The sequence below is a fragment of the Myotis lucifugus genome, unplaced genomic scaffold (assembly GCF_000147115.1).
Source record: "Myotis lucifugus unplaced genomic scaffold, Myoluc2.0 scaffold_479, whole genome shotgun sequence".
NCBI lineage: Eukaryota > Metazoa > Chordata > Mammalia > Chiroptera > Vespertilionidae > Myotis > Myotis lucifugus.
The window spans coordinates 694,587-716,932 of NW_005871527.1; the positions used below are offsets into that span (position 1 = coordinate 694,587).

A 22,346-nucleotide genomic window follows, 5' to 3' on the forward strand; every position below is an offset into this window, starting at 1 on the left:
CAGGTAACAGTAATGTGTCATGTTTCTAATTTGCAAAATATATTAATACTATTTCTTGCCTCCTCACATAATTTTTATAATCGGACAATACTTCATTGATCTGTTTTTATTTATGTTTATTTATAGATTCTATAATTTATTCAACTATACTAATAGATGAGAATACATGAACACTAAGACCAGAAACAAGATCTTAGGATCTTCCTGTCAACTGTCTATAAGATTCCTGGGAGATGAGAATGGACAAGAGTAATTTTACATGAGAACTCAGAGTTCCAGACATGTATTTGCCCCATGTAACTCCTAGGCCACCAGTAGCCATTATCAATCCACTATTCTCTCTCATTTCCTCATTATATTCTATTTGTATATTGATTAAACATTAGTCCAATAACAATAATTCTGAAAGCCTATGATTCACAAAAAACAAGATGAGCCCTCATATCTTTAAACTTAATATACATTTACTCTCACAGCAATACATCTCTTTATTATCACCTGTTCCCATGATGCATTACTGGATATAATTTTTCTTATAGTCCATATTTAACAGATACAGTTGCCTTCTTTACTGATACTTCACACTTCTTAATAATACGGGGAGTAAACTTAAAGCAACAACAACCACACTAAACCAAGAAAATAATTTCAACCCTAACTCACATTAATCCTCAAGCTCCTACTATGAAGTGGGAACCAACGGGTCTGTGACTGAGAAAGGTGCATACGTCATCTAGAGTGTCTGCGTTCTGAAGAGGACAGAGAAGGGAAGACGGCAAAGGAAAACCGAGGCCAAGTCTTGCTTTCTGAGTTTCATTGACTCAGTATTAAGGTATTTATATTTTTAATGTATAATATTTATCTTAACAAAGGAAAGTTGGGAAGATAATAAATCTTAAAAGTTTTCTTCACCAAAAAACATATTTTATAACTATATATGGTAACCGATGTTAAACTAAATTTCATTGTGATCATCATTAGGCAATATATAAATATACTGACCCTTGCCCAGCTGGTGTGACCATGGAAGACTCCTTAAATCAGCTCGAGGGTGTCCACTCTATGGAGGACAGAGCAGAGCAGAAGATAAAAAAATTTCAAACTTTACCTCCACTGATCCTTGTTTTCTACATTTTATTTATTCATTTAGACATTGATTAATTTTTCATATTGTGGAATATTTTCTCTGAACAAAAGATAATTTTAAAATTGAGACTGATCAAGAGCAAAATAATATTTGTTCTTACTCATAACTGTCTATATGGTTCTTAGACAAAAAGGCATATGCTACTTCCACTTATGGCTTCATGAGTATGATTTTAATCTTATTGCCTCATGACATATGTTCCTAGCTGGACAGTGTCTCACTCTTTTCTCTTTAGTTGTTCATTACATTCTTAATGGTTTGACTATTGATTCATTAATAATAATAAATCTAAATCTATGAACTCAAAATGAGAATATAGTTTTTGTATATTCCTAACATCAACCCATAAGGTCATTTACAAGAGAAGATAAACCAGATTCTGTTTCTTGTGAACACAAGAGTTACAGACACCTCGCACTCACCATATATGACCTATGTGACCAGTCATCATCATTGATCCATTTTTTGGTCTCTTTTCCTTCATTGGTTTCTCTATATGTGATTATTAAAGCACTAATTCATTGCTAATAAAATAAATACATGATTCATAAAATCACAAGAAAAAGATCCTTGATTAAACCTAGCTCTGTAATACATACACAGGTTATATCTTCTACATTAATTGACTTTAATGTTGCACATTATCAATGAATCAACATATTTTATAACATATTTGTACTTATAATAATACTATGAATACTTTTTTTAAAAAATCATCCAAACAAGGTAAAATCTTCACCTACTTTTCACCTTGGTCTCTTTTCTACCATCATCTCAATCAGAGCAGATGCTGAAATCAGTTTGGTGCATTCATTCTGAAAAGTACAAGCAGACAAAAGAATAAAAGATATTATTTTTATAATTTAATGTAAATATACTCATTAAAATGTAAAGATACTACCTATAGAAATATAATTAGAATGAATGTATATCAGATTAGTATAGAAAATAGTTAAATTAGGAGACAAACATAACTAATCAAATATAAACCAAGAAGGGAGTGTAACAAACAGAAAAAAACAATAAAGAAGCACAAAAGTCAACTTAGAAATACATAAATAGTACATACAAATATATTGGTCATTACAAAAATGGAAAACAATACATTAGCCAGATATGTCATAAATAATCAGAATATATTTTTAAAATTCAACTGCATGTTTACCCAAAAAGAAGATCAAGTCATTTTCTCCATTGTACCATATTTTTCACTATTCATTTACAGTCATTTGAGGGTTTATTAATTAATGGTGATATTTATTTATTTTTCTCTTAATAAAATGAACTTCAAACTAATACCTGACTGAGGGCAATAATTGTTACCTGTCAGTGTGGATGCCATCCTCCGTCAAAGACATAATACCCTTGGCCCTTTTTTAACCTTTCCCATTTATATTGATATTCATTTTTTCATTATTACATATTTTATTCATGAACAAAGCTTCATGCTCCTCATCTTTATTCATTTATACATTTGTCTATTTATGCTGCCATTAGATCTTTAATAATAATATTTTTAAAATTCATGAACTCAAAGACCAAGAACGAGATCCTTTTATATTCCTGACATCTGTCCACAGGTTCCTGTCATAAAAGGACAACGTGCCGGACTCCATTTGTGTTGGATGTCAGACTTCCAGATACCTATTGAGCTCATATGCCCCACAATGCACCAGTGATCATTGTTGGTCCAGGGGTGGCCTTCATTCTGTATTGTCATCTACATAAATCTCAAAAAAAAACAAAAACAAGAGTGAGATTTTTAGGCAGCTCTAACATCCATTTTTACAATCACTTCCACTAAGACCAGACTCTTATCATTAACTGAGCTCAGTGTTTCATATATGGATTAATCAACACAATGTTTCATGGTAATATATTTAACAGTGACATCTCTAATCTTCTTTGATTAATAGAGGCACAGTGCCTGAAATTTGTGCACGGGGGCGAGGGGTGAAGGGGGTACCTCAGCCTGGCCTGTATCCTCTTGCATTCCGGAACCCCCTGGGGGATGTCATGGACCTCTTGTGGGGAGCTGATAGACATCCCTCTCACAGTCCGGGACCCCCTCATTCCTTACCACCCCCCTGCTCACTACTCCTTACCACTTGTCTAGCTGCTCCTTCATGCAGCCCTGGAGGTGGGAGAGGCTCCTGCCATGGCCACTGCACTCGCCAGCCTTGAGCCCGGCTGTGGGAGCCTACTGACCACCAGGGAGCAGCTCCTGGGCTGAGTGTCTGCCCCATGGTGGTCAGTGCGCATCGCAGCGACCCGTCGTTCTGGTCCTTCCGCTGTAAGGGTCACTTAGGATTTTATTATATAGATAGTAACACTTTTTAATAATAAAGGGAAAATCTTAAAAAATAAAACACAGTTAAAGCAAAAAGAACATTGGCTATTACTCACAGTGGCCTCCATGCTCCTGATACAGATGCAGTCCCAGAGCTCTTTCCCAGGGAAGATGTTGACATCAGATGCAGTGCATCCATTCTATGGAATACAATGCACAGCAGAACCAAAGAAGCAATCGAGACATTACCTCCATTGGTCCCAATTCCACCATTATTTAGTCAGCCATGTACATAATCGGTAATTTGTGATTGTGTCTATTTTACTTTCTCTTAAGTGACTAAACAATACCAATATGGACACTGACAGACTATGAACACTGTTTGTTGCTCATTACTATCTATATCAAATTTAGCAAAAATAAACAGCGTCCTTATACTGTTTATTTTCATTGATCTTCAGTGTTCACAATATATATGAATAGTATTTCTTATCAGACCACATATTATTGTATAATTGGAAAATGTTTTACCCCATCATTTATTTGTAATATATTTATTGGTATAGTCACTGATTCAATTATATTTATAGAATACAAATGAGTGAAAAATAAAATAGGACCCTGTATATCCTGGTATTTCAGCCACATGAAATGGATTCATTTTTTATTGGACCTCAGAGTTCCAGTGGTATTCGTTGCATATGACTTAAATGCCAGGACTCATCATCATTGGATTGGCTCTTTTTACCTACTGTCATCTATGTTTTTTATAGGTTAAATTCACTAATATAAAAATAAACATAAATGAAGAAAAATCACAAATAATATCCTGGAATATCTCTAACATCCATTCTTAATTTTTTTTATTGTTGAGAGAACTACAGATGTCCCCCATGTTGTCCCCATTGCCCCCCTCCACCATCCATCTATTGAATCATTTCCACTGAAACCAAACCCTTTCATTAACTGAACTCAGTGTTTCATATGTAAATTAATCATCATATGGTTTCATATAAATAACATGTGATATTGACATGATTGGGCTTCTTTGATTATATTTAATACTTTTAATAATAAAAAGGAATTTTTTTAAAACACCCAATCCAATACAAGAACACTGACCATTACTCACGTGACTCTCCATGCTCCTCACACACCAATGCAACCACAGAGCTATGACCATGGAAGATGCTGCAATCAGCCCAAATGTGTCCTTTCTGAGGAGTATAGAACAGAACCAATGATAAAAAATTGAGTGACTTTGTCACTCATTAATCTAGAGTACATTTATTTCAATTTATACTAAGGAAATAAACAACCTAGAACTTGTCCCTCACTTAGGAAATGAACATTGACTAGCGCTTAACAGTCCAAATTTATTAATAGTACTCTTTGCCTCACAATGTATTTTCATAATTGGACAATACTTCATTCATGCTTATTTATATCTTTTTATTGATTATTACATTTATCCAATTATAATAATAGAATAAAATAAACCCTAAGACCAAAACCATCCTTGCATATTCCTAAGTTCTGTCTATGGGATCCTTTCAAACGAAGAGAAGGCACTGGTTGCTCTGCGCTGGACCTCAGAGTTTCAGACACATTGAAATTTATCATCCTCTCCTCAAATGCCACTGGTTCTCATCACGGGTCCAGGACTAGCACACATTCCCTTTGTTCATTCCCAACTTGTTTATTAATTCATTAATTCACACTCCCACCCAAACCAACACAAGAACTTTGACGGTCACTCACAATGGTGTGCATGCTCCTGACGTACAGAGGCGAACAGCGGGCGGGAGGCCAGGGAAGACGCTGACGTCATCTTGAGTGGGTCCATCCTGAGGAGCACAGAGCAGCGCAGTCAACAAAAAAAATAATTCATCTACATGGGAACTTCCTTCCCACCTTTCATTTACTAAGTTGGGTAGGTATTTGTTAATTCTTCATTATGTATTTTTACCTATTGACAAAGGGACCAACCTCAAACTTGAAACTGATCCAGAAGAATAAAATCGACTTAATTATCCTCATCTACATAATCCTTGGCCAAAGAAGTAAAACCTTTGATCAATTTATATCTAAATGGGCATCGATGTTTTTTTTTATTTTTATGTAGTATGTCTTATATCACAACATGATCATAATGGGACAATGCCTCACTTTCTCCTTTATCTAAGTATTATTTTTATTTGATGAGTTTATCAATGATTCATTAATAATAATAAATCTAAATCTACAAATTCAAAATAAGAACATGACCTTTGTGTATTTCTGACATCTGTCTATAGCATCATTTCCAAAGAGGAATGAGACTAATAATGTATTGTGCTGTATCTCAGAGTTTCAGACACTTCTTTTCATCATCCATGACTCACCTAAACTGGTCCATGTTTGGGTTTCTCTTTTTTTGATCATTCAAGTCTATATTGGTATCACTAAACCTTTAATTACTCATTGATAACAAAGTAAGTACATTATTCACACAAAAAAAGAACCGAAGAGCAAGGTCCTTGAATGTCCCCACCATCAGCCTAACCAATCACTTCCCATATAGATTACATCTCTTCTATTAATCAACCTCAATGTTACATTATGGATTAACCAACATGTTCCAGATCATGTTGATTGTTTGGACAATAATTAAGTTTTTAATTGATTTAATAATTTTAATGACACTGTGCATACTCTTAATCTAGTGACCTGAACCAAGATAGCATCTTGGACTATTCATTACTCACCTTAGTCTCTTTCTTGACACAGCGGCAACATGACAATCTTGATCACAGCAGAAGCTGAAATCAGCTCCATCGGTTCTGAAAAGTACCAAGCAGAAGGTGATAAAAAGATTGAGACATTTTTCTCTATTGATCCATGGTTTCCACCATTCACATACACAGTTATTTGGGTAATTATTTCAAATAGTAATATATAAATATCCTTCTCTTAACAAATTAATTGTCAAAATTTTAACTATTACTTAACACTATCTATAGTATATATCATACTTCATCGAAATGTAATGCACCTGGTGTATTTACTATTCATTCCAACTTATATTAATATCATTTTTATTTATTAGATATTTTAATAATAAATAATGCTTCATCCTCTTCATCTTTTTCCATTTGTTTATTTGTTCATTTATTCTGCGCTTTATATTGTTAAAAATACATGGCCACAAGCCCAAGAAAATGATCTTATATATTCCTGACATGTGTCTACAGGTTCCCTTCAAACAACTGGAGTGGACTAGATTCCTTTTGTGCTCACCACCTCAGGGTTCCAGACACATAATATTCATTGTACGTGCTCATAAGCACCACTCATCAACATTAGTCCCGATTTTGCCCTTTTATTATTGAGATTAATTCAATAATTCACTAATAATCACAAAGTAAATTAATCAATGGTAAAAACCCAAGTTTCTTGAAACTCCCTCACCTCTGCCTATAGAATTATTTCCTACAGAGATTAGATCTCTTTCTGTATTTGGCCTCAATGATTCATGTATCAATTCATCAAATCATGCTTTCTATCAACACCAGCTTCATAAGTAGGCTAGGGTTGGACTTCTGTGATTATATTTCACAGGTTTTTATACAATAAATACCTTTGGGCAAACCACCAACCTCATCAAGGAATGTGACTATAGCTCACAGTGGTCCCCACACAGAGGCAACCATGATGGTTTTGATCACGGGGATCAGAGCAGAACCTTACCAGCAGCGAGCATCTACCCTGAGGAATACAAAACAGAGCAGATGAAAAACAGGGGAAGACATTCTCTGCATTGATCATTGCTTCCCACCTGTCCTATTCTTAGTCATTTAAATATTTACTAGTTGATTTTAATAATTAACTGTCTCTTCTAAAAGAAAGAACAACATAGAATTCACCACTGATCTGAAGCAGTAACACCTACTGTTCCTGTTAGCGAAAGAGGTAACACCCTTAATCCACTGGTTTCCTAAGGGCCATTATATTAATGGCATTTCTTGTCTCAAGTCATATTTTTACAATTAGACAATGCTTCACAGTCTTTGTCTTTATTCATTTATGTAATTGTATAGATTACTTATTGATTTTTTCATAATACAGTAAAAATTAATGAGGCACAGAAGTCCAAAAACAAGATCTTTGTGTATTCTTAATCTTAACCTTCCAAAGGATCAGTCCCAACAGAGACATAGACTAGATCTCTTCTGCATTGGCCCTGACAATTGCAGACACATCCTATTTGTTGCCCACGACACACCCTACCGGGTGTCCATCATTAGTCCAAGATTTGCCCTTTCCCTCATCCATGTTTCTTGATTTACTAACTTTCATTTGACTAATAATAACAAAATAAATTTACATGATCACAATAATTCAAGAACAATGCTCTTAAGTCTCCCTAACATCTGTCTACAGAATAATTTCCCTCAAAACTATCATTAATCAATCTTAGTGTTGCACAAATCTATTAAGGAACATATGTTCCACATGAACCCCATAGTGGGCCATGGTTAACTTCTTTCATTATACTTAACACATTTTATGAACAATACAGTTAATGTTCTTGAACAAGTCACCCAAACCAACATGAGAGAGTTCGCTATTACTCACACTGGTCTCCATGCTTCCCACAGAGTTCTTGGCCATGGCAGAAGTACTACATCAGCTAGGTGCATTCACTCTGAGTATAAGCAATACAGATAATACAATATTAAGACATTCTTGCCATAAATACATACTTTTCTCATTTCATTTTCTTAGTCATTTAGGTATTTGGAGACTATTAATTTTTAAACAAAATCAAAACTCTTTAACTTCCCAGAAAGCCAGAACAGAAATGGTATTGTATATCTCTGTCTATTTAACTCCCTTCAATCCAACTGATAAGAGCAATTTTTTTTCATAAGGAGGACATAACATGAGTAGAACTGATGAAGGATGAGGTTTCAACATATACTCATCACTGGTCAGGAGCTCTGTCCCTTTTATCTTATTAAATTATTAACCTGTTTGTTAATTACTGATAAGAAAGTCAGTATGTCTGTGTACAAACTCAAAACGATAACTAACTGACTGTAACCGCAGGTGCTCACTGGCATGAGGATTGGGGAATAATAGACTTTTTCCAAATTCAATGAGGAAAAATGGACAAAGCTGGAAATCTTTAAGGTGCACAGCGTGATGATCTGATTTACATTGTGGAATGATCACCCATGGGGCACAGGGAAGCCAAATGGATTGGTCTTAACTGTCATTGAACATATTTTTGTCACCGGTTCATGCTCGGCCATCTTTAATGTAGTTAATTGATTAAATTATATAATCGTTTGACTATTAAATTAAGTTTTTAAAAAACACCTGCTGCATAGTTACAGCCCAGAACATGAACATTGGCAAATACATGTCCCTTATGCTTAGGTACAAAAGCCCCTCCATATTGTTAACGGACTTCAGTTCTTTGAAGTGGATTGGGGATGATGTTTGTTTATTACTTATGCCATCTTCCTTCCACATTTGACCCATTATCCTTCATTTGTTCATACATTTGTGTAGTTATTATTGCATGAACTTTTAATAAGAAATCAAATCTGTTTTGCACTGGACCTCGGAGTTCTAGGTAAGCAGTATTTGCCCTTGACTCACCTGCCGCCAGGGCACAGTATTGACTCAGTATTCAACCTCTTGTTCTTCATTTAGTGTCATTTTGTGAAGAGAGAAATCATTAATTCATTAATAATAAATATATAACAAGTTAATTTTTAAAGTAGCTTTAATATCCCTAAACATATGATACAAAATCATTTTCTAAAGAGCAAATAGTCTAGGTCTGTTCTGCTAATGAATCTCAGTGTTGAATATATGGATTAGTCAATGTACTCTCTTCAGTGTAACCTCTTTATTATTAATCCATGATTGGCATGGACTAATCTCTTCCATCTGTCTATAGAATTATTTCCCTCAGCAACTCATCTCTTTTGTTAAATAACCTCAATGATTTGTATATAAATTAATAAACTTAGTGCTTCATAGTAATTGCATTTTGATTGGCATGCACTGATTATATTTCACACTTCTTAGTAATAGAGTGAATACCCTTAAACCACGCAAAATGAGACAAGAACGTGAATATTACTCACTGACACAGAGATCCATGGTCGAGACCATCACCACAGAAGAATCTTGAAATCAGTTAGGGCGGGTCCGTTCTGGAGTACAGAGCACAGTAGGTGGTTAAAAAAGATTGAAATGTCTTATCTACTGATCCTTGCATTTAACTTTTTATTAGTCATTTAGGATAATTAGCAATATGGAAAAATGTCTAAATTCTCCCAAGTGACCAAATAACGGTGACCTTGCCACGGACACAGAATAGGAACATTGTCTATTACTATGAAATGCTAACTATAGAATCTTTAGCCAAAGAGGTAACACCTGTCGACCATTATTTCCTAATGTGCAGGAGTTTTTTCTATATAGATGCATAGTATTTCCTATCGAACTACATATCTTTATATTTGGGCAATTCTCATGATCTTCATCTTTACCTATATGTTTTTATTGATTATTTCCTTGATCCAGTTATAAATAGAATGACAATACATGAATGTAAATAAAAAACAAGATGCTCATAGATTCCTGAATTGTAGGGGATCCCTTCATACAGGGCAATGGACTAGTATGCGTTTGTGTTGGAAGCCAGATACGTGTTCGGCGTATGTAACTCACACACCACCAGGAGTCATCGTTGATCCACGATGTCACTGTCCCTCTTTTTCTCTAATATTTTCTATAATTTCTACAGAGTAATTTATTCATTTATCAATATAATTTTAAGATCCTATTATTCATAAAAACTCAAGAAAAGCCTTAATATCCCTAATCTTTGTATCAAATCATTCTTACATAAATCTCTCATTGAAGAATGAATATTCTTTGTATATATATTCATCGACATAATCAATGTTATATCAATGAATAAAAGAAATCTCACATTTGTCACTGGGCTAGAGTTGGCTTGCTTTGATTATATTTCACACTTTTTAATGATACAGTGAATAGCCATTAAAAAAAATGTTGGAACTGAGACAAGAACTTACAAATAGAGGCAACCAGAGAGCTCGTAACAAGCGAAGATGCTGGAGTCAGCTCCAGAGCACCCACTCTCAGGAGTACAGAGCACAAAACGGCACAGGAAGATGAGACCTAATCTCCATTGCTCCCTGACTCCTACGTTTCATTATTCGTTGATTAATGATCAGATATCTTTGTTCTTCTCTTAATAAATTAAACATCAGAATTGTAACTGACTCAGAGCAGTAACTATTACTTATCATTATATATCTCATTCTTAATCAAAGATGTAATACACTTGATCCATTTAATATTGATTGCAATAGACATCAGTATTATTTTTCTTCTATACATTTTAACAATGAACAATACTTCACCCTCTTCATCCATATGTATTTTGTCATTTATTCTTTTATAATAATATTTTGTAAAATTTACAAACACAAAACCAAGAACAAGAGCTCTGTAAATTCCTGACATCTGTCTATACAATCACTTCTAATAGAAAGAAGGGACTAGGTTTCTTTGTGTTAGACCTCAGAGTTCCAAACACATTCTTTTTTACTGTATGTGTTTGAGTCATAGGTCACCAGTCGCCATCACGGTGACAGGCTGGAATTCTTTTCTTCATTCTCATCTATACCTGTTTACTAATCAATTTGTCCATTCATTAATCATAAAAAAAATCTGTGAATAATAAATACTCAAGGACAAGATTCTTAATATCTCTAATATTTATCTCTAGAAGCATCTGCCTCAATGAATATGCCTATGAGATTAATCAGCTTCATTGATACAAATACCCATTCATTGACATCAAGTTTCATGTCAATTCCATACTTATTATGTGAGTATGACTAGTCTTCTTTGAACATATTTAATACTATTTTTTAGCATTACACTGAATACTTTATCTGAACCAAGAGAAGAATTTGGCTGTGACTTACATGCACCGCTACAGAGGGCCGACCAATGGAGCTCCTGATGATGGCCAAGGGCTCGGTCAGCTACAGGGTGTCCATGCTGAGGAATACAAGCAGAGAAGATTGGAACGAAATTGAGAGACGATCTACTGAGCCACACAGTCACCTTCCATTTAGCCAATCACTCAAGAATATAATATGGACTCATGAACAAACCAAACAATATCGAACTTGACACAGACCATGAATTAAAAACTTTGACTATTATTTACTGTCTGTATCATTCTTAATCAAAGAGGGAAGACAACTGAACCATTTACATTTCTTAATGAATGACAGTATTTTCAATAAGCATTAGAAATGTTTATTGTCTCATCCTCATCATCTTATTTATTCTTCTTCATTGGTTCTTTTTGAACCATTTATTAAAATAGAATCAAAATTCATGAAAATGAACCAAGGAAATGGTCCTTTTTAATTCCCTAATATCTGTCTATAGGATCCCTTCAAACAAAGGCACTAGACTATGTCTCTCTCTTTACTGGACCTCAGAGTTTCAGACACATTGTATTCATCATCTCCGTGACTCTTACTCCAGCAACAATCATCATTGGTCCATGCTGTGGCCTGTTTGTCTTCATGCTCATTGTTCTATCTCTCTCATTAGTTATCATCAATATTTCAAATTTGTATTAGTAAATATAATGCTTCATAATATCTCATATTTATCATTTCCTATGGTTGGTGTGGGGCTTAAATTTCACACTTTTAGCAATACAATGAATACCCTTTTAAAAAATTCTTAAACAAACACAAGAACTGTAACCTTTACTCACATTTCATCTCAATGCTTTACACAGAGGAAACCATAGATCTTGTTACCATGGAAAACACTTAAATCAGCTTGAGCATGTTGATTCTGAGGAGTACAAGACAGAGCAGATAATTAAAAATTGAAACCTTTCCTCCATTAGTTGATTTCTTTCTCATTTCATTTTATCAGTTATTTAGGTATTTATTCTTCAGAACATATACATATAAAATATAAATATACATATTAAAAATTAACACCCTTAAATCAAGACTGACACAGGCTAATAAAACTGTATATTAATTCTCAGTGTCAGTGTTCATATAATCCTTAGAAAAGAGATAATGCACTTGGTCCATTTCTTTCTTAACATCAGTTGTTCATTTTATGTTAATTGTATTTCTTCATCACCATATATATACTTGATAAGTCTTCATCCTTGTTTTATTTAGTGATATATCTGTTTATTGGTTCTATCACTGATTCATTGATATTAATGGTAATATACTAGAAATCCATGAATCCAACAGGACAACAACAATTTCCTTGCATATTCCTAATGAGAGAGGAAACAGACTAGATTTTGTTTGGTTGTGGACCTCAGACTTCCAGACACATAGCAATCATAGTACCTCCTTCATATGCCATCAGTGATCATCATTGGTCCAGTTTTGGGCCTCTTCTTCCTCATTCTCACCTACAGTTGTTAATTGTTCAATCTACTCCTAATAATTAAACACATCTGTGTGAATCACAAAAATGCAAGGACAAGAGCCTAAAGATTGTTGTCACACGCCTTTAGGACCAATGGCTTATTGATTATACCTCTTTTCATTAATCATCCCCATTATTCCAAAGGTTAGGTAGTCAACATAATGTTTCGGACATTTCCAGTTTAATCATTGGACCATGGTTGGTCTTTTTTCCACTTTTTAAATTACTACAGTGATATCCTAAACAAACTTCCCTGGCCAAGACAAGACCTTGGATTATTACTCACACTGGCCTTCATGCCCCTCCATGGAGCTTCTGAACACAGCAGATGCTGAATCCCCTTCAGGCGGCTTTGTTCTGAGAAGTGAAAAGCAAAAGAGACGATAACAAGATGGAAACATGACCGCGCCTTACATTTAGTCAATCATGTAGAAGACAGTAATGGGGGCTAATACTTAATATTATACTTTTAGTGACCAGAATAAGATCGAAGATGGAAGGTATTGGAACCATTTATTTTTGGTAACGGAATACAGTATTTTCAATAAACTGGAATATTTTTTATTCCTTCACCACAGATTACAAGTGTATGATGTGGTTGAGCGTCGACCTCTGAATCAGGAGGCCGAGGTTTGATTCCCGAAAGGGGCGCATGCTCTGGTTGTGGGCGTGGTCCCCAGTGCGGGGTGTGCAGGAGGCAGCCAATTAATTTTTCTCTCTCATCATTGATGTTTCTATCTTTCTCTCCCTTCCTCTCTGAAATCAATTAAAAAAATTTTTTTAAAGAGTGCATGTTATTCATCTCTGATTTTTAAAATTTGTACCTTGATTCTGAAATTGATCCATTTATAAAATAATAAAAATCCATTCATTTCTACATTTGTATCAAATAAATCATTAATTCATTAATAATAATTAAATGAACACATGACTCACAATATCCAAGGACAAAATTGTTGAATATCTCTCACATTTGTCTATAGAATCATTTCCCACAGAGGCTAATTCCTTTTCATTAATCAACCTCAATGCTGTACATTATTGATTAATAATATAATGTTTTTTTTATCATTTGTCCATAGTTAATTTTTTATTATGTTTAATATTTTTTAATAATTCAATAAATATATTTAAACAAATAATGCAGTCTAAGATGACAACTTAATGAACTTCAGTATTTTCAATAAATATTCATCTTTTTCATCATTCTTATCTGCATAAGTTCATTTATTAATTCATTGATTCACTAATATTAAATTTTAAAACTATATGATTCATAAAAAACAAGAATAAGAGTAATAAATGTTCCACATATAGGACCATTTGCCATATTGATATATCTCTTTAATTATCATCAATGTTTCATGTATGATTAATAAAGATAATCTTCAGACCAATCCCATATTTATAATTCACGATAGTTGGCATCTTGGACTATATTTCACATTCTTGATGACACATGAATATTTGAGAGAAAAAAATCTCAAAGACATGAACTGTTTCAATGTATTACTCACATTGGTCTCTACTCACTACACAAACAGGCAACCATAGAGCACGTGACCACGGATGGTGCTTCAATCTGCTCAAATGCGTCCATTCTAAGGAATACAGAATAGAGCAGAAGGTGAAAAAATTGAGACCTCCTCTAAATTGACCCTTTTCCCCCTTATTTCATTTACTCAGTCATAAAGGCTTATACACATATATAAACATAAATATAAATTAATGATATGACTCCTTAGATAAATAATGCCCTTTGTCCATTCATTTCTTATCAGATTTTTCAGTTTATATTAATATTTCTTGCCTCACCATATATATTCATAGTTGATAAGACCAACTTAGTGAAGCCTTGTTTCCTTAGTGATATATTTGTTTATTGGTTTTTATCATTGATTCATTGATATTAATAGTAATATACTAGAAATATATTAATCCAAAATTACAAGACCAATAGGAACAATTGCCAGAGAGGAAATACATTAGATTTTCCTTTGTTTTAGACCTCAGACTTCCAGACACATAGCAATCATAGTACTTGCGTCATATGCCATTAGTCATCATCATTGGTCCAGTTTTGGGCCCCCTTTTCTTCATTCTCATCTATATGTTTATACATTAATTCATCAATCGACTAATAATAATTAAATACATATCAATGAATCACAAAAGATCAAGAACAAGAGCCTAAAAATCTTTATCATTTTTTAAGAATCATTGGCTAATTGAATTTTATTAATCATCTTCATAATTTAAAAGATAGATTAGTCAACATAATATTTCATATATTTCCAACGTAATTATCAGAATATAGTTGATATTTTTTCTTATATTGAATATTTTAAAATATATACACAGAGAATACCCCAAACAAACCACCCAGAGTAAGATGAAGACATTGAAAATGACTCACGTTGGTCTTCATGCTCCTACAGGCCAATAGAAAGATCACTGACCAAGGCATAATGCTTTATTCAGCTTGGGTGTGTCCATCTAAAAAGTAGAAAGCAGAATAGATAACACGATTGAGATATTTTCTCTATTGGTCTTTGCATTTACATTAAATTATTTGGTGATTAAGTTATATATAATTCTTTGGTAATTTTATTAAACTTTCCACTAACCCCAATATTGCTCATTATTTATATCATCTATAACTTCCTCAGTTAAAGGTATGTTGGACCTCAGAGTTAAAGGGTATTCACCATCAATGACTCATACGCCACCAGTAGTCATCATTGGTCCAGGGTTAGCCTTTTTTATCCAGTCTCATTTATGTTTATTCATTAATTCATCAATTTATCTGATTGTAATAAAATAAAAAAATATGAAGCACAACGAAACTTAAGAGCATGAGCCTGTACTAGTCCTATATCTGTCTATAGGATCATTTATGACATCAATATGTCTTTCATTAATCATCCTCAAAGTTTCACATAGGGATCAATCACTATAATGTGACATATCAATTCCATATTTAATAGTGGACCATGGTTGGCTTTCTTTGGTTATAATTCACACTTTTCAAATACAGAGTATATGTTCACAAAACTCACATTTGTTTCTAGGCACCAAACAGACAGACACCAGACATCTTGAGACCACGGGAGAATCTGCAGTTCAGGCCCAGTGCTTCCGTTCTGAGAAGTGAAAAGCACAGAGGGAGATGGAAAGTTAAGACTTTCTCTACACTAACTTTGCTTTCTGCATTTAACTTACTCCGCAACTTAAATATTTACTCATTTTCATAACTTACAATGCTTCACACATTTCTATGAATTTACTTGTATGTGTTTTTTAGTTCTTTCACTAATCTATGCTCATAGAATCATTATCCATGAACACAAAAAGTGAAGAACATAATCTTTGCATGTTCTAACATCTGTCACTATGGCCATTTCCAACAGAGGAAATAGACTAGATTTCTTATTGTGTTGGACCTCAGAGTCCCGACATACAGTATTCATCATCCATGACTCATACCCCACCAGTCGTCATCATTGGTCCAAAATTGGCCCTCTTCTTCTCCATTGATTTCTAATTTTCTTTATTAGTTAACTTATCACTTCACTAATAAATAAATAGATAAATCGCAAAAACTTAACAAGATTTTTAAGTTTTATAGCCATGTGATCATTTATCAGCTTGATTACATCTTTTATTAATCAATATTTTGCAAATATTGATTAATCAGCACAATGTTCATCTGGCATGTTATTATGACATCATGAGAATGTCATATTTATCATTGGGCCATGGTTGGCCTTCTTGAATTCTGTTAACAATACAGGAAATATCCTTTAAGAACTACCAAATCAAGACAAAGTCTTTGACTATACTCACATGAGTCTCCATGCTGCTAACACATGGAGGTCACTAGAGAGCTTCTGACCATGAAAGATGATTACATCTGCAGGGAACGATCATTCTGAGAGTACAAAGCAGAACAAATGATTAAAATATGGAAATATTCTCTTCATTTATCCTGAATTCCTCCTATCATTTTATTAGACATTTAAGTCTATATTAAATTATGATATTTTTTCTTGAGAAAACAATGTTGAAGAAGGCACAGAACAAATAAGAGCATGGACTGTTATTTGTAGTGTAGGTATCATTCCTTAGATAGAGAGGTAATGCCTTTAAGACATTTATTTCTTAATGAACTTCAGTGTTTTTAATATATAGTAATAGTATTTCTGGACTCACCATATATTTACATAATTGGACAATGCTACACCCTATTTATTCATAAATTTATATTCTTTCCATTTATATTAATAAAATTAAATATCATGAACACAAAACTAAGAACAAAATCCTTGAATATTCTTAACATCTGTCCATAGGAATATTTCAACAGAAGGTACAGATTAGATTATATACTGTGTGAAATAAACAGGCACATAGTATTCATCATCCATGACTCATACTCCACCAGTCATCACCATTGGTCCGGATTGGCCCTCATTATCTTCAATTGGGTCTACATGTTTTTACTAATTAATTCATCCACTAATAATAATAAAATAAATGCCTACAGGCCATAAAACTTGAAACTAGATCCTTGAATTTTCCAGTATTTCTCTACAGAATTACTTCCCACTAACAGTATAGATATACTTATATAAATCCTATATTGTCAGTAGGAAGTAATTCTGTAGAGAAATATATATATATATCTTTCATTAATTGACTCCAATGCTTGCTATATAAATGAATTTAAACTTTAACCCCGTTTGCAATTGAAGCTGACTAAATTGTGTCTCTGTAAAGGGAGGTTAAAATGAACTGTGACTCAGAATTAAAATTGAATAATACATTTTACATTAATTAATTGAATAATTAACTCTTAAAATGAATAAATGGTCTTATTTTTTTCTCCTTAGTTGACCTCAGATGTGCTAAATTGGCCCACACATAACCTTCATTCATTTTATTTGTATATGTAACTATTTATTTCCTTTCAATAAGAGTTAAGACCCTATGCCCTAGCTGGTTTGATCACTGGATAGAGAGTCAAGGGTCCTGGGTTTGATTCCAGTCAAGGGCACATGCCTGGGTTGCAAGCTCAATCCCCAGTAGGGGGTGTGCAGGAGGCAGCCAATCAATGATTCTCTCTTATCACTGATGCTTCTCTCTCTCTCTCTCTCTCTCTCTCTCTCTCTCTCTCTCTCTCTCCCTTCCTCTCTAAAATCAATAAATATATATATTTTTTTAAGAGTTAAGACCCATGACAAACCACCAAGTCAGAAGTGATTCCTTTGAGTTAGCTAATATTTCTACATTCCTTTAATTGAATCATGTGTGCATTCATTCTGTAAATGCAAAGCAAATATAAAAATAGATTAGATTAGATAGGCCGATAGATCAGCATAGAGTCAGATTTTTTAAATTGATCTAAGTCAACAATATTTGATTAAGAATAAACCTTAGTGTTTGTTATATATTAAAAATCTGAATAGCTTATTGATCAATTGCTTCAAATATTAAATTTAACTTATATAATGAACACCTTTGAAACCAACATCAGACAAAAGAATAATGTTAACTTATTCTTTTACACATAATAATATCATTAATAGAGAAACAGGATAATATTAATGCCTGTCCATATATTCATTGGGCACAAAAAGAAAAGACCAAATAATCTTTTCTATTCTTTTTAAATTAAAAAAATAGTGAAGATCATTGAATTAATCCTAACTGGTCATGTGACACATTCAACATAGTCTGTGTCTAAGTCCTCTCAATTATGCAGTGATTTAATCAATGATTAGTTTAAGTTGATGTTTTGTCCTTTTCTATAAAACAAAAAACCAATAACTCAGCCGAGAAAAATAACATCGGCTCTTATATCCATTTATCTAAATGCTCTTTACCCAAAAGGGTCAGCTCTAATAAATTTATTTATTTTACTGCAACAGTGCTTCAGAAATGTATTAACAATGATTTTATATTATATATATTACACTCCATATTCTCATATTTGAATCAGGAATAATCCATTTTCTCTTTATTCATTTATATGTTTCTTCAATGATTCATTCATTGATTTAGTGAAAATACAATACTCAGAAACCCAACAACAAACTCCTTCATATCCATAACTCCTAGCGTAATCTCATGTGCCATTCAGATCACAAAGAGGAATGTTCTGGTGATGGACCCCAGAGTACAGGGTTTAATCAAAATGCTTGATTTCAGAATGATCCAGGCACACTCATCATTGACCAGGGTAAACAATATTTTTCTACATTTATACTTTTGTTTATTGATCCACTAATAGTAATAAAGTCAATATTCATTATTTTTTATAAAAGCCAAGAACATCCTTGACTATGACCAAGATGTCTTTCTAGGCTCTTTTGCCATGAACTCAATTTTTTTCTCAATAGACTAGATCTCTTTCTGCAGTGGCCATCAGTGAGGGAACAATGAACATCCTTTCTTCACACCTATCCTATCCCAACTACCTTCCATCTCCGGATGCACGCCTCCCTCAGTGAGGAGCCACCAAGGAGAACTGTGCATGATAACATGAATGTGCTATGACTGGGCTCTCCGATACGGTCGCCATTAGCCACAGGTAACTAAGGACTTCAAATGTGGCGAGTGCAACTGAGGAACTGAATTTAACATTCACCTTTCTTTTAAATTTAAATGGTCACATATGGCTAGGGGCAACCAAATTGGACCGTGCAGCCCAAGAATTTATTGCTGGATAAATGTTTAAATCAAATGCAGAGCAAAAATAAGACAGATTATTAATCAGAGAAAATGTCTTCCATCTTGTTTTTAATTGCAATTGTACTGAATTGGTTTAACCCTTAATCTTTGTGTCATAACACATTCATATTAGGAACGTTAACAAGTTATTTGACCATATTAACCTCAGTCTTTAGGTTTCTTACCCTAACAGCCAAGATCTTCATCAGCAGACTGATGACACCAACCGTGGTCTTCAATCTGTGGAGCCAAATATATGCCAAGTTCAAGGCCATGAGCAGTCCATATCTACACTGATTTAAATGACATTACTTTTGTGGCACTAGGTTAGTCATAGAGTCGATTCAAGTCTCATTTTTATCATTGAAAAATTCAGTCTATATCCATAAAGTGATCAAGGGGCCTGAACAGCCTCAATTTCTGCTATAAGCTCATTTCCATAAGGAAGAGCAGAGGATACTCTGTGATAATGGACCTGAGAGTTACCGATGGCTTTAATCAATGTTTTTGATTCAGACACCCTCCAAATTCATCATTGGTCCAGGCTTGGCCCTCTTTTTCTTAATTCATTTATACTTTCAGTTGCCCATGAATCACAAACTTCCAAGAACAAGGTCCTTGATACAACTACGGTCTGTCTCTAGACTGACTTCTCACAAAGTTTTAGACTAGATCTCAGTGTGAACCTTGCTTCATACAATATCTCTGCTCAAAATGGCCCATGGTTTGGGCCGTGTCCATTTAACTTGGCCAATTTAAAGCATGACGTCATAGACACTCAAAACCCACAAGGGAACCCCACATCTAGGACAAAGACAATGTGTTCCACCTTCTAAGAGCTTCCTCTCAACAGTTAGCCTGGATTCCTACCAATATGTAATACTTAAATCAACTGTGGTGCAGAAATAATAGGGAATAGCAAACAATTCTCAAAACTAATTAAATGCCTTCCGTCGTTTGAAGAAATGAATCTCGGGTGTACTATAATGGGTTAATTTTTTATAAATTTATCTTTATTGTAGAAAGTGTTACAGATCCCACTTTGGGTTTTTGTTGTTGTTGTTTTTCTCCCAATGACCCCCTCCTCTCCGCCCCTCCCAAGCCTTGGCCACACTATTGTCTGTGTCCATGGGCTATGCATAGATGCATAGAAGTTCCCCGTTAACTATCTCCCCCCTACAAACTACAAACCCCCTTCTTCTCTCTGAAAAGAGGGTAATAGTTTTAGGTACCAAACACATCCCATTTGGGGTCTATACTTGGTTTTCTTGGACTTTATTTGTTTATATAGCTTTGTCCCACTAAACCACCTCAGTGACCACACATGACCAAACCATATCAGCCGAGAACAGAAACTGTGTTACTTACATTGCCCTTTTCCCACAGACAGAGGTAACAGCTAAGATATTCCTCAATGGACAAGGTCTGAATCCCAGGTGGAGTGTTCATTCACGAGAAAATGCAGATTTTTAAAAAGATGAAAGGGGTAAATTGAGATTTTTAAATAGTAGTTCGTTGATCACTACTAAATTATTCATAAACTTTAGTTTGTGTCACATTTTCATCAACCCAATAGCCATGTACTTTTCATCTATTAATCTACCATCAAACATAAGAATTATAGCTATGATTAATATATTCATATCTGCCTATATACCCCTACCAAATAGCAAAAAGGACACCACTTTTTATTGGGGAAAAATTTTACCAAATGAGACTGTTTCTTGAAACACTAAGTGAAGTTAAATCTATCCACTGGGACATGCTGTGCTTCCTTTCACATATTTATTGATTAACTTATTTATTCAGTTAGTTAATAACTCTAAGGTTAATTTAACTATCTGCTCTCTTTTCCTAAGGGAATCACAAAAGGACAGAGACATTGGCTACCCAAAGCTCCACAGATTACACGCAACTTTCTGTCTCAGCACCGTCTGCACTGATGGAACTTGCCACAGTGATGAGATGTTGCTTATGGGCACTGCCCAATATGGCAGACACTGGCCACACAGGGCTAAAATGTGGCTAGTGCCAATGAGACATTGAATGTTCTTATTAAATCAATTTGAATTGGAATGCTAATAGAAAGATGCATTTAGAGGGGCCTGGATCTTTGTTATTTAAGTGACTTTACATAAGGTGAGAGCAGGATGAATCCCGCCTCTGCATCCACCACATATTGCCTCACTGCCCCCCTTTATGCCTTTCTAAGGGACTGGATATGAAATTATTATTTCACTCGCTTATGATAGCACCTAAGGACAATGGGCGAGGACACTGCTTGGAGCTAAACTTATCCATTGGCTTTTTCTATACAAAATGCATTTACATTTTAGTTTTTAAATGAAAAATCAATGAACACAAGGGAATTAGCAGTCACATTTCTCAGTGCCCATATTTAGACCTTTTCCACATTTCAATAACTATCTAATCATTTGCATACTATAGTTATTATTGGTTATATTAGATGATTATACATTAAAATAATTTTATACTGTGTTTAAAATTTTTTGGTATATTGCTATTGAGCTTATTATATAAAGTATTATTGATTATTATGCAATTATGTAAGTTTTTGTCCCTTTTTAAAATAAAACCTACAACAGAAACTCACCACCAACTCAGAAAAACAACATCTATCCGTTGCCTCAA

At 34.0% G+C, this 22,346-nt stretch overlaps 1 long non-coding RNA gene, 4 other non-coding genes and 8 pseudogenes across 5 annotated transcripts; all 13 read right to left on the reverse strand.

Annotated features, from left to right (window-relative positions):
• Positions 1 to 260: 260 nt before the first annotated feature.
• LOC111823392 lies at positions 261 to 332 on the reverse strand. Its single transcript, XR_002826400.1, has one exon. It is a non-coding gene; the product is annotated as a small nucleolar RNA SNORD113/SNORD114 family (small nucleolar RNA).
• A 1,203-nt stretch (positions 333 to 1,535) lies between these two features.
• LOC111823394 lies at positions 1,536 to 1,608 on the reverse strand (annotated as a pseudogene).
• A 1,160-nt stretch (positions 1,609 to 2,768) lies between these two features.
• Positions 2,769 to 2,840, reverse strand: LOC111823397. Its single transcript, XR_002826404.1, has one exon. It is a non-coding gene; the product is annotated as a small nucleolar RNA SNORD113/SNORD114 family (small nucleolar RNA).
• A 1,264-nt stretch (positions 2,841 to 4,104) lies between these two features.
• On the reverse strand, positions 4,105 to 4,174 carry LOC111823396. The gene has a single exon (XR_002826402.1). It is a non-coding gene; the product is annotated as a small nucleolar RNA SNORD113/SNORD114 family (small nucleolar RNA).
• An 848-nt stretch (positions 4,175 to 5,022) lies between these two features.
• Positions 5,023 to 5,098, reverse strand: LOC111823380 (annotated as a pseudogene).
• Positions 5,099 to 11,978: 6,880 nt separating this feature from the next.
• Positions 11,979 to 12,055, reverse strand: LOC111823377 (annotated as a pseudogene).
• Positions 12,056 to 12,841: 786 nt separating this feature from the next.
• Positions 12,842 to 12,916, reverse strand: LOC111823398 (annotated as a pseudogene).
• A 2,048-nt stretch (positions 12,917 to 14,964) lies between these two features.
• Positions 14,965 to 15,039, reverse strand: LOC111823402 (annotated as a pseudogene).
• A 603-nt stretch (positions 15,040 to 15,642) lies between these two features.
• LOC111823376 lies at positions 15,643 to 15,711 on the reverse strand. Its single transcript, XR_002826397.1, has one exon. It is a non-coding gene; the product is annotated as a small nucleolar RNA SNORD113/SNORD114 family (small nucleolar RNA).
• Positions 15,712 to 16,030: 319 nt separating this feature from the next.
• Positions 16,031 to 21,115, reverse strand: LOC111823375. The gene is made up of 4 exons (XR_002826395.1): positions 21,063 to 21,115; positions 19,880 to 19,934; positions 16,809 to 16,893; positions 16,031 to 16,105 (listed from the first exon to the last, which is right to left on the reverse strand). It is a non-coding gene; the product is annotated as an uncharacterized LOC111823375 (long non-coding RNA).
• LOC111823387 lies at positions 16,400 to 16,473 on the reverse strand (annotated as a pseudogene).
• Positions 17,360 to 17,423, reverse strand: LOC111823388 (annotated as a pseudogene).
• LOC111823384 lies at positions 20,164 to 20,237 on the reverse strand (annotated as a pseudogene).
• Positions 21,116 to 22,346: the final 1,231 nt, after the last annotated feature.